We start from the raw sequence: 12,306 nt of genomic DNA, 5'->3' as shown, positions 1-12,306 counted from the left end.
TACAGATCACTACACACCCTAACAGGATAGCTATAAATACTGCAACTCGTATTAACAACATGTAACCCTTGTTTCGGTTATTACCCTTACGAGAACGATATCAAATGATCTGGGCCTGGGTCTGGGCTCGTGATAAGGAGTTACAGCTTTGTATCCGACTTTATGCCACCAATGTTCTTTACCCCGTACTATGACCTATTTTAACAAGGACCACCACAACTGTATTGAATATTCAAAAGAGTTTTCAAATATTTATTTATAAACAGGAAATGAAATTTAAGGGGATCTCAAAACAAAATTACACCAAATGACATCCAGTTCAGTACTTTTGTGTGAATAGAGAATTTGCTCAAATTAAACACTTTCATGAGATTTTACATCAAAAACTTGTCATTCCATTTCCATACCAAATATTTCTATATAAATAAAATTTGAACTCACACTATCCTCGTGGGCCCACACACACTCTTTCACACACACACACACACACGCACGCACGCACGCACGCACACACACACACACACACACACACACACACACACACACTACACCTCCTAACCTAAACCTCCCTCCGTTGCAGGCCTGTTTGCTGGAAATTGAGTGCGGTGGGGCCTAAAAACTGGGAACTCAGGAACTGAGCATAAAAACAAAAGCACATGCATTTAAGGTGACTGTACTCACAAAGTCCAAGGTTATGGCAGCATGGGGAAAGGGAATTTTGGATGGGCTGTTCCACTTAGGGTAAAGGCAACCGGTGATCACAGATGGAAAGTCAACCGCAGGACCTCCACAGCAGAGAACAGGTATGGAACACGCAGCAGGGCCGTTGGCTGGTAATCCGTCTCTCTCTCTCTCTTCTCCAACCTCCATCTCCTCGTATAGCATATTATTCAAATTTAGCCAGCTTATCAAACACTATCTCTTGAGGAATTAGCATTAGCTTTGCCATAAATGTAGAATTACACTATGCAAAGGCTACGATAGGCAGGAACATTTACTCTGACTGTTACCACTAATTAGCAGGTCGCTAACCACATAGCACATCCCGTCTTTCAACTACAACAGTTAGTCATAGCATATTTCAGGCATTTACAATCATATTCACCTCTTGCAGGTCACAATTGAAGCTTATATCAGGACCACGATTAGTCGACCTTCTCGAACAAACCTCAACGTTTCCCACACTCAACGCCTCTTCTGTCAGCTCTTGCTAACGTCCGTCTTACTCTTCAAGTCTGGCTCACTATTTCCACACTAACTGCCGTTCTTAGTCAGAACCTTACCTAAGAAACAGGGCTCTGATTGGCTCGTGAGTACAAATACAACCACTGGAAATACAGAGATTGAGTGATTGACAACTGACCGTAAACAAGTCAGGTTACACACAACAGCTCTTTTTTTCTTTTTTAACATTAAACATTATGAACTAAGTGATTATCTTTTAGGCTCTGTACCAGAATAAAGTTTTTATTTTATTTTTATTTTTACAGAGCTACACCGCTACACCCTCCCTCTTCTGAATGTGTAGATGTCCCCATCACACGTCTTGTCCCTCTTCACCTTGAAAGGTCGACTCTTTTCCTCCTCCGTCACGTAATGGTTTGACGTTTTAGACTTTCTTTCATTTCGTCTGCCATTTTGATCTGGAGGGTTTAACTTCAGTTGGATGACCATGCCATGATGCATGATTGTAACTGGTTCACAAGATGGGTGACCGAGTTTCTCATAAGTAAGCCTCGTAGGTAACTTTCGATTTCTCTGGGATTTCCGAACAGTAGAAGACCGTTCCATTGCACTTCCAGGGCTTCTTGCAGGTCTTCTCTCCATTTCAGTGACTTGAGCTTGCTCCTTCATCCGAATTGGGCGAATCCTCTTCACTCGATTCAGTATTTATCACTTGACCGTCCGAGCATGCCGCAGGTGGTGCAACACGTTCAAACAACTCCTCATCCTCTGTTTCAGTAAGGATTTGATTTTTCAACACATCACAGCTTTCCTCTTCAGATTTTTCATCCTCGCTAGGGTGTACACTCATCAGAAATCTGACCGCCTTCACTCCCTTCACAGGGATTCCAGTCCATTTGTGTCTGCACCTCATCCATATCCCTCTGTGGTGGATGGTAGACTCCGACAGACTCTGGACTAGGGCTGCAACAACGAATCGATAAATTCGATGAAAATCGATTACTAAAAGCGTTGGCAACGAATTGCGTCATCGATTCGTTGTGTCGCACAACTCTTCCAAAAGCGCCCCCCCTTCCCACCCGCCGTTGCGCGCAGACAGATCAGCGCGAGGGAGAGCCGGCAGGTGTTTGGAAGAGGAACATGGCAGAAGCAGAGAGTCAAAAAAGTAAAAACTTTTTAAGTTTGGGAGCATTTTCAGTTAAATCAGACGAAGACATGCGTTACCTGCAACGTTTAGGTCAGACTTAGCATGGCACGGGATGATGCGGCGTCTTAAACGCAAGCATGTCGGGATCATCAGCGAGGAAGGAGAGAACTCTGTGTCCGGGTAAATTAAAAACTTTTCAAAAGTGATTCATCCAAGACCCCGATTATTACACAGGCTAGACATGCCCTAAGCTCGTTAATAAATGAGTCTAAAGTCGTGAGCGTTTTAGACTTTCTTTCATTTCGTCTGCCATTTTATTAGATGAGCGGGGGGGGGGGGGACTCGCGCTGCTGCGAACCGGTTCCGCCCAAGGCCGGATTAACTGGGCAATTGCCCAGGGCCCACGAACTCTAAAGGGCCCAGGGCACGAGCAAAATACTGTATCTATAATTTCCCGCTTTATTAGGACTATGGTGACCGTACGTTCCGTTTTCCCCGGACATGTCCACTTTTCACTCTCTGTCCGGCGCGTCCGGACTGCGGGTTCTTGTATTGATGAAAATGTCCGGCTTTTCATCCAGGAGCAGGGATCGAATTATGGGGGAGCTGTATATCCTACACATCCAGGGGAACCGGAAAAAAGTTTTCTATATTATATCATTTTTGGACTCTTTTGAGCAGAGCGGCACAGCGCATTGTTGCGCAGCGATCCAGGCAGCTGCTTCCAGCGCACGGTCCATTCTCAAAGTGGCGCAACCAAAAAACTATAATTAGCACACGATCGTTCATGTCTATTTTCTGTCTTATTTGTGCCTGCAGCGCTCTGCTACTGCGGAGCTCATCACCTGTGCTGCGGTGATTTCACCTCACGCAGCATCGAAAACGCGCTCTGCGCTTTGCGGTCAGGAGATCCCTTTGATCTGCTCAAAAGTGACTGATGAGGTGAAAAAGTAAGAATCCAGGCAACAGATTTTCTGGAGAATTAAGAGGAGATGCAGGAAGATGAGAGACAGACAGGACAGGAAAATAGTTCAATAAAAACAACAAAACAAAACAAAGTGTTGAAAAGTAAAATGTAGGTAGATTTATCTCCACTACACGTTTTTACCAGTAAAAAACAATAAGTTATACACGTGTAGTATTTATACATCTGATACAATTCAGATCACCTTCAAAACTCAGTCACACACCCAGGGCCGTTTCAAGACATTTTGGGGGCCAAGGCAAAATGCCCCCCCCCCCCCCCCCCCCCCCCCCAATAACTGGGCTCCCCAGAAGCCTCTGTGTAATTCATACCCTCTCCAGTAGTGTTAGTTATACAGTGTTTATAAAAGCCCCTCAGACATTACTGACATGTTCTAATATTATCAGATGAAAAACTAAATTATCAGACATGCTGTCTCATCTGCTGCTTTTCTAAACTTGCAAAAAGTAACGAAACCATTTGAAAGCCACTATTTGTGGATTCTCTGAAAGTTTCCATGGAGTGTCTGACAACTTATTTTTTCAGTCATTTTTGGAAATAGTGATCAATTTTGATTAATTCACAGCTGTTGAGGGTCTGACCTCATGAGGAAATTACTATGCAGTGATTTTCTCCAAAATGACTGTGCTTAAATTGCTCTGAAAAGCAAATAATCACATCAGCGCCAAGAAACTTCATTTCCCATGATGCTTTGCACACGGAAGCATTGGGTGATGTCACCGCCTAGTACCAGAAACACGTTCTGCGCATGTGCGGGAAGCCGTGGAGCTTTTCCCGCGAAATAAGACCATAAATCTTCAGCAGAGACAAAGAAACCTCGTTCTTTTGCCCAGGATACCTGGCGGTAAGGACACGCTTGTCGAACGCTCCGACAACTTGAGCACGCGGAAGCTCTAAGTGCCAAGTTGAGCCCACGCAACCGCTGGAAACTACACTCAACTCCATCGGGACCTGACTGGGAACGAGCGGAGCTCCATTCAGCTCTCAGAGACGCTGTAAGTTGTCAAACTCAGCACAAAAGAAACTTCGTTCTCTTTGTGTCCAGCCGTGGAGAAACACTCGTGGAGCCAAACAACGGAGAAAGCATTAAACCGACGGATGACGCTGAAAACTGCGGAGAAAACGGAGAACCGTCAAATCAAACAGCTGGGACGCTGCTCATCTGGTGATCAGAAAACTCATTTTTTCTCTCTCCTTTTCTTCTCCCGTTTCCTCTATAGTCCAGAATAAGCAATAAAACCGCGCTATTGCTTAAAAAGTAGCTTCGTGTTTTCCTCTTTCGCTCCCAATTCGTCCTTCGGGTCATTTTGAAAGAATAAACTGCTTATTGATCATCGCTAATATCTTTAGTCGTCAGCTCTGGCCAGGCTGCCGACTCCTTTTAGATTAAATAATTTACAAGTGACCTTTTGTTGTTTGTTAACTTTTGAAGTGTTTGAGTTAAGTTTTACTGTGATTCTAAGCCACTAAGTGTTCGGGAAAGTAGAAAACTTTACACATCCAGGTCTCCTGTTGAATGCGAGGGGAGGGGAAGAGCCCCACACACACTCACTCACACACACTCACAGCTCACTCCCCCCACCTACTCTGGGGAAACAAAGACCCATTCATCTCACACACACACACACACTCACTCACACACACCACACAAACACCTTGAACATTATTTTGAATATACATCCTTTTATTATATCACATGGTTATTATTCATTTATGCCACTGTTTATTCATTTGACAAATTGTTAATTAAACGTTATAAAATTCAGATTTTCGTCTCCAGTAGCTTTGTTGTGTCGAAGAGAAGTCTCTGCTCCAAGGATTCTACGAACTTCAAGAAAGACTGATAAGAGTTTTTGATTCAAATTTTCCCCGGTTAAAGGGGAATGGTGCCCCGTATATCTAAGAATATCTTAATTAATTAATAAATCAGTAAATATTTACATATTTACAGAATTTATTGAAGAATCCAAAAGTAAGTTGAAGCTTACTAATTGTTCGCTCCTAATAACCCCAACACAGCCTATGTTTACTTACATTTAAAAATTAGTTGTTTGACATACCCAGTTATAATAAATGTCTACAGATGAGATCAAAGAAAACAGATGAGAATTGCCCTTAAGCTGTTTAACTTGGACCAAGCATTTTAGGTCACAGATAGATGTAGCTTAGGGTCTCTGTCTATACACCTTATAAGACAATTTAGGTGATGGCATGTTGTATTTCTGCTATTGAACTGTTTTCTAATAATGTTGTGTTAAATAAAGTGAAGGAAGGAGAGAAATAACGTTTCCCTAGCAGTTTTTAACAATTTCCCCATGTAATCCGATTAATCGATTAATCGTGTCGAGACCCCATCCGATTCATCGATTATCCAAATAATCGTTTGTTGCAGCCCTACTCTGGACCTGATGATTCAGTGTCACTTTCAGATTTGTTTGGTTGACATTTCCGGGTGTGTTTGGTCCTTGTTACAGCTTTTAAAACAGAGTTTGAATCAGTTGGCTGATTAGACATCCTGACCATGTACCTGATGGGTAGCAGGAGATCTCGATGTAGTGTTTTCAACACGCCGGTAGAATGCTCTGGTCTGACCTTATAAACAGGCAGATTAGGCAACTTCTCAACAACAACATAGGGTATCGACTTCCATCGATCTTGGAGTTTATGTTTGCCTTTCAAACCGAGATTTCGAATGAGAACTCTGTCTCCTTTTTCCATAGGTAAATCTCTCACACGGTGGTCATATCGGGCTTTGTTTTTCAGGTGGCTTTTAGTGGCAGCGTCAGTTTCCAACTGGTAGGCTTTTTGCAACTCTTTCTTCATCTTGTCAACATACTGTTGGTAGGAAGTCTCACTGTCGCCATTTGGTGAGATTCCAAAGCAGATGTCAATGGGTAATCTTGCTTCCCTGCCGAACATAAGACGATAGGGGGAGTAGCCCGTGGAGGGACATCCCCTTGGCCAAGTAGCCAGGGCGCATGATCAATCGGGACATTGTGACAGGACACTCACACTGTCACATCTTCCCCCCTCTTTCCACAAGCACGTCCTTGTGCTCCCGCGCAGGGTGCCACAAACTTCACATCCATGGACCTACTTGACAGTACTACATGGATCCTGCCAACAACGCCAAATGTGGCAAGGTGGATAAACGAGGGCCCGGGCGGGATTCGATCCCCAGACTCCCGGGTGAGAGTCATACGCTCTAACCAGTCAGCCAAAGGGACATCCCCTTGGCCAAGTAGCCAGGGCGCATGATCAATCGGGACATTGTGACAGGACACTCACACTGTCACATATGCATGTACCAGGTAAGAAATATGCTGACTACAACATTGCTTCTTCACAGTTTCCAAAGTACCGAGCATTGCTAAAAGTGTCCGATTGAATCTTTCTGGTTGAGCGTCTCCCTGAGGGTGGTAGGGGGAGGTTCTTGACTTCCGCACTCCAAGCATAGTCAAAAGTTCTTTTATCAGACAACTTTCAAATCTCGACCCTGGTCTGAATGGATCCTGGCAGGTAGTCCATAATGCATGAAAAACTTCTCCCACAATACTCTGGCAACGGTAATAGATCGTTGATCTTTGGTAGCAAACGCTTGTGCATACCGCGTGAAATGGTCCGTCACTACCAACACGTTGGCAACACCCTTGGAGTCTGGCTCTATCTGCAAAAAGTCAATGCACACCAATTCTAAAGGGCCATTACTTGTTATCTGATTCAAGGGCGAGGCACACTGAGGGAGTGTTTACCTGGAAATACACCTTCCACAGGTTTTAATGTACTGCTCGACCTCAGCCGTCATTCGTGGCCAATAAAATCGGTCTTTGATCAGTTCGGTAGTGCGTTCTACTCCCATGTGTCCGCACTCGTCGTGTAAGGACCTTAACACCATTGGGTGGTATCTTGCAGGTAGGACAAGTTGGTTCACTTGTTTCCCACACATCCTCTCCTTTATCCTGTAAAGTAGTCCATCCAGTAACTCCAGTTTGCGACTTTCTCGTAGAAGCAACACAGTCTCAGGCGAGTCATTCTTGGAGCGGGTAAACTCTTTTCCCGTCTCAATCGCCTTCTTGATGGGGCCTATTGTTTGGTCCCTATCTTGTGCTTATTGAATATCTTTTGGACTTAACTGGTCAAGAGTTGTCATGCTAAGGTTAACTGGGAACACATAAGCTTCAGGTATCACGGTGGCAGGAGCTTCCAACTGGTCTACAAATCTATCAGGCCCAATGACCTCTTCACCGACGCATGCTTGTTTGCAGAGGGCTTTGATGCCAGCCGGTGGAAAACTAGTCCACTCCTTGGTCTTCTCTTCTGAGTACTATCGGGACAACAAATCTGCATCAATATTGTGTTTGCCAGGTCAGTATTGAATTGTAAAATCATAGGTGGCGAGGGCGGCAAGCCAACGATGTCCGACTGCACTGAGCTTGGCTGAGGTCAACACATAGGTTAATGGGTTACTGTCGGTCCGGACTATGAATTCAGTTCCATACAAATAGTCATGGAACTTGTCGACGACAGCCCATTTCAATGCCAAACGTTCCAGTTGATGGACTGGATAATTACATTCGGAGTCTTTAAGTTTTCGGCTGGCAAAAGCTACTGGTTTGAGGCCCTCAGGATATTCCTGGTTCAAGACAGCTCCTAGACCATCCATACTGGCGTCCACATGTAAAATGTATGTCTTTGTGGGGTCTGCGAAGGCCAACACTGGGGCTTCGATTAAACATTTACGGATACGTTCAAAAGCACTCTGGCAGGCCCTAGTCCACCGATTCCCAAAAGGCTCTGATGGCTTGAAATAAACTTTGTTTTGGTCAGCACTGTGTTTTACTTGGGATCCTGCCAAGTGGGGGCGTAACCCCTGGTGAGTTCAGAGAGAGGACAGACCATTGCAGAGTAATTTGCAATGAACCTCCGGTAGTAACTGCAAAATCCGAGGAATGACTTCAAATGCTTCAGGTGAGTGGGTTCTGTCCAATGTTTGACTACGTCCACTTTTTCCGGATCAGTAGCTATTCCTTGAGCAGAAACAATATGACCTACATATTTGACCTTCGGCTGACAGAACTGACATTTGTCAATAGAAACCTTTAATCCGACCTCCTCTAGTCTGTCCAACACCTTGAATAGACGTTGCTCATGCTCTTCAAATGTCTTTCCAAAAATGATGATATCGTCCAGGTACACGAGAGCTTCTAGAAAGTGCATATCACCAACAGCTTTCTCCATTAAATGTTGAAATGTGGCTGGTGCTCCTGTGATCCCTTGAGGCATGCACTCAAAATGATAGAATCCGAGCGGACAAATGAACGCGGTCTTCTCTTTGTCTTCCGGAGCCACCTCTATCTGATAGTAACCACTGTGCAAATCTAAGACCGAGAACCATTTGCTGCCTGATAGAGAATCCAAGGCATCATCAATGCGTGGCATCGTGTACTGGTCAGGGGTGGTGCGATTGTTAAGTGTTCGATAGTCAATACATATTCTTATCATCCCATTCTTTTTTCGGACCACTACGATTGGAGAAGCGTATGGGCTGCGAGACTCTGTGATGATGCCAGCGGCCGGTAGCTGTTGTATGTGTCGCCGCACATCCTCTATATCTGCCAGAGCCAACCTCCGTGACCTTTCCCTGAAAGGTCTGGGATCATGCAGCCGTGTGCGGTGTTCAACACCCTTGGCACAATCCACATCCCACTCATGCAACGAAAAAACATGCCGCTTCTCGGCTAATTTCTGCTGTAGTCGACTATTCCACTCCTCTGGTATGGGAGAGTCCCCAAAATTGAAAAGACTTGGGTCTAGACTTTCAGTAGGGACACCAGATGGCTGAACAGGGGCAACTGAGTCTATAGCATACATTTCAGCAATGATGGTCCCAACTGGGATAGAAGTGATCCTTTTGGACTCATTCTGAACGAGGACAGCAAAACATTCAATGCCTATGCTGGTGTCTGTCAACACCCCAGGCTGTACTAGTATGCCAGCTGGAAGCAACTGGTCTGAGGGTGCATCAATTAGTATGAGGCCCTTGGAAGGTACACTTTGTCTTTTCACTTCACATGTTGCATAATACTTTGCACCGAGAGCAATGGAAAGGGGGCCGGGTCCGTTCCACTTCATCTGTCCCAAAACTTCATCTTTAACGACCTGCTCTTGTGCTTTTACTGGTGCATACACAGACTGAATCCTCATTGAGTGCACCATGTTCTTGTCGCCGTTTGTCTGCACCAGTTCCCATAAGCGGCGAAACAGTGAGGTATTGGTTCCAACCAGTATGGGGGTTTGTTGTTGGTTTTTGGGCTCAGGGCAAATTAAAGCGAGCACTTCTACTCTTCCGGACACACCAGTGATCTCTTCCGAGAACTCCATCTCCACAACAACGTATCCTTTATAAGGAAACTCTGCGTCAGCGGGACCCCAGAGTCCAAGGCCGGACAATGGTTTTATCTGAACCTCAGGTAAGTGTTGGTGATACCAGCTTTCAAAAATAATAGTCACATTTGACCCGCTGTCAATGAGAGCATCACAGCACACGTCATTCACTTTGATGGGCTGAATGAATGATGGACCTACCAGACCTTCCAGTAAGTAGATGCTAGGTTCTGAGACTTCCACTGTATTGGTTCTGGCTATGCACTTCTCTTCAGCTTCAGGTTCTGCGTCCTTGGGGTTTGACGGTGAGGGAACTCGCACCAAACGTATGAGCTTCCTGATAACTTTCTGAAGATTCTCAGGGGCAGTACATCTGGTGGCTATGTGGCCATTTTCACCACACCTATAACAAAAAAACTCATCCTTGTCTTGTCGGGGAGAAAAGACATTGGAATGATGGGACTTGAGTCCGGGAGTTGCTTTGTATCTGGAGGGCTTGGGTGTGTATTCTTCTGTTGAGCCTGAGGTGTATTTTACTGCCATTACGCTCATTTTATTTTCTAGAGCTTTCACTTGTTTCCTTAAAGAATAAAGTTTATTCTGCGACTCGATTTTCGGTTTAAATGGTTCTTTTGAACTTGTTGAAGATCTGTCCAAAGTTGACTGAGGAGGTGGAGTACTTCCCTGCTCCAACTGTGCTCTCAAATCTTGAATCTGAGCTTGCAATTCACTCTTCGAGACCAATTCAGGTTTGTTCTCTTTTCCTGCTTGAACCGTGCGTACACGCTGGGGACGCAGGTGTGACCCTTGACTTTGTCTGACTGCCTGGCGACCTTCCTCTTCCATCACTTCCCTTGACAGGGTCAGAAAGGTAGGGGGATTGCTAAGCCGTTCTCTAATATTTAACTGAAGCAACATGAGTTCAGAGGTGGAACCCCGAAGTAGCTGTTCCAAACGAGCACGGTTGGCTGAACCAATAGGTAAACCACCTCCCTGTACAACTTTAACTAGAGATCTCTCCACTCTTCTCAGATACTCAGACAGACGCTCACCAGTCTGTTGGTGAAGGGCTCTAAACGACAGGTATAGTTCTTCTGAGGACTCGACTGTACCAATAATGGTCTCTACAGCCAAGGCGAGCCCTTTTAGACTCTCCAGTAACCAACGTCGTTTTTCTTCGTCAGAGCACTCCCCTTCCTCTACCAGAAGTGTTGCTTGCTCCAGCCAGTTGTCAAAGGTTTCTTCTCCAGCCGGGGTAGGAGTAACCCCAGAGAATGTCTGCAGACGTCTGTACAGGTGGCTGTCAGGTGTTTTGGTTGTTCTACTTAAAACATCACCCACTGCCCGAATTATGTTTTCAGGGTTAATATTGCCTTCTTGGGGAGGAGAACAAAGACCTTTAATGTCCTCTAATGTTCTCCCTTCGCTCTGCAAAAAGTTAAGAGATTTCTCTTCAAAGGTATCCAGCTGAGTTTCTGTATAGTAGACAGTTTTCCAACCACTTTCTCCACTTAGAGGCATTATCTCAGGTGGGACTTTAGAGGGGTCAATCTCTTCACGATACTCACATAATGCCATTACAGACTTTTGTTGAGGGTGGAACATTTTCCCTCCAGCGGTGACTTTGCCTAATGCTTTGACAGCTCCTGCTGCCTCTTCAATGGCCCTTCCTGAAACCCCTTCGGGCACTCCATATAATAAAAGGGCATGCTTTATATCTAAAGATTCTCCTTTACACCAGTTAATTAGCTCACTTTGTGATGGACAGTTTGTCGAGACTGCCATTTCAGTATGTTACTTTATTTAGTTTTAGTTACTGTCAACACGTTACTTTTGCACTAATGCTCTAAAGTTGTGGGGTCTGTTTAATCTTAACCAGTCTAATTTATTGCACAATGTTTATTCGTTCCCGTAGATAAAATTAAAAGAATGCCAGCAGTGCCTCCATTTTCTGTAACCCTTGTTTCGGTTATTAACCATACGAGAACGATATCAAATGATCTGGGCCTGGGCCTGGGTCTGGGCTCGTGATAAGGAGTTACAGCTTTGTATCCGACTTTATGCCACCAATGTTCTTTACCCCGTACTATGACCTATCTTAACAAGGACCACCACAACTGTATTGAATATTCAAAAGAGTTTTCAAATATTTATTTATAAACAGGAAATAAAATTTAAGGGGATCTCAAAACAAAATTACACCAAATGACATCCAGTTTAGTACTTTTGTGTGAATAGAGAATTTACTAAAATTAAACACTTTCATGAGGTTTTACACCAAAAACTTGTCATTCCATTTCCATACCAAATATTTCTATATAAATACAATTTGAACTCACACTATCCTCGTGGGCCCACACACACACACAACACCTCCTAACCTAAACCTCCTTCCGTTGCAGGCCTGTTTGCTGGAAAATGAGTGCGGTGGGGCCTAAAAACTGTAATGGCCGCTTCACTCAGGAACTGAGCATAAAAACAAAAGCAAGTGCATTTAAGGTGACTGTACTCACAAAGTCCAAGGTTATGGCAGCATGGGGAAAGGGAATTTTGGATGGGCTGTTCCACTTAGGGTAAAGGCAACGGTGATCACAGATGGAATGTC

Source organism: Nothobranchius furzeri, chromosome 4 (genome assembly GCF_043380555.1).
Source record: "Nothobranchius furzeri strain GRZ-AD chromosome 4, NfurGRZ-RIMD1, whole genome shotgun sequence".
Classification (NCBI taxonomy): domain Eukaryota; kingdom Metazoa; phylum Chordata; class Actinopteri; order Cyprinodontiformes; family Nothobranchiidae; genus Nothobranchius; species Nothobranchius furzeri.
This window is presented reverse-complemented; position numbering follows the sequence as displayed.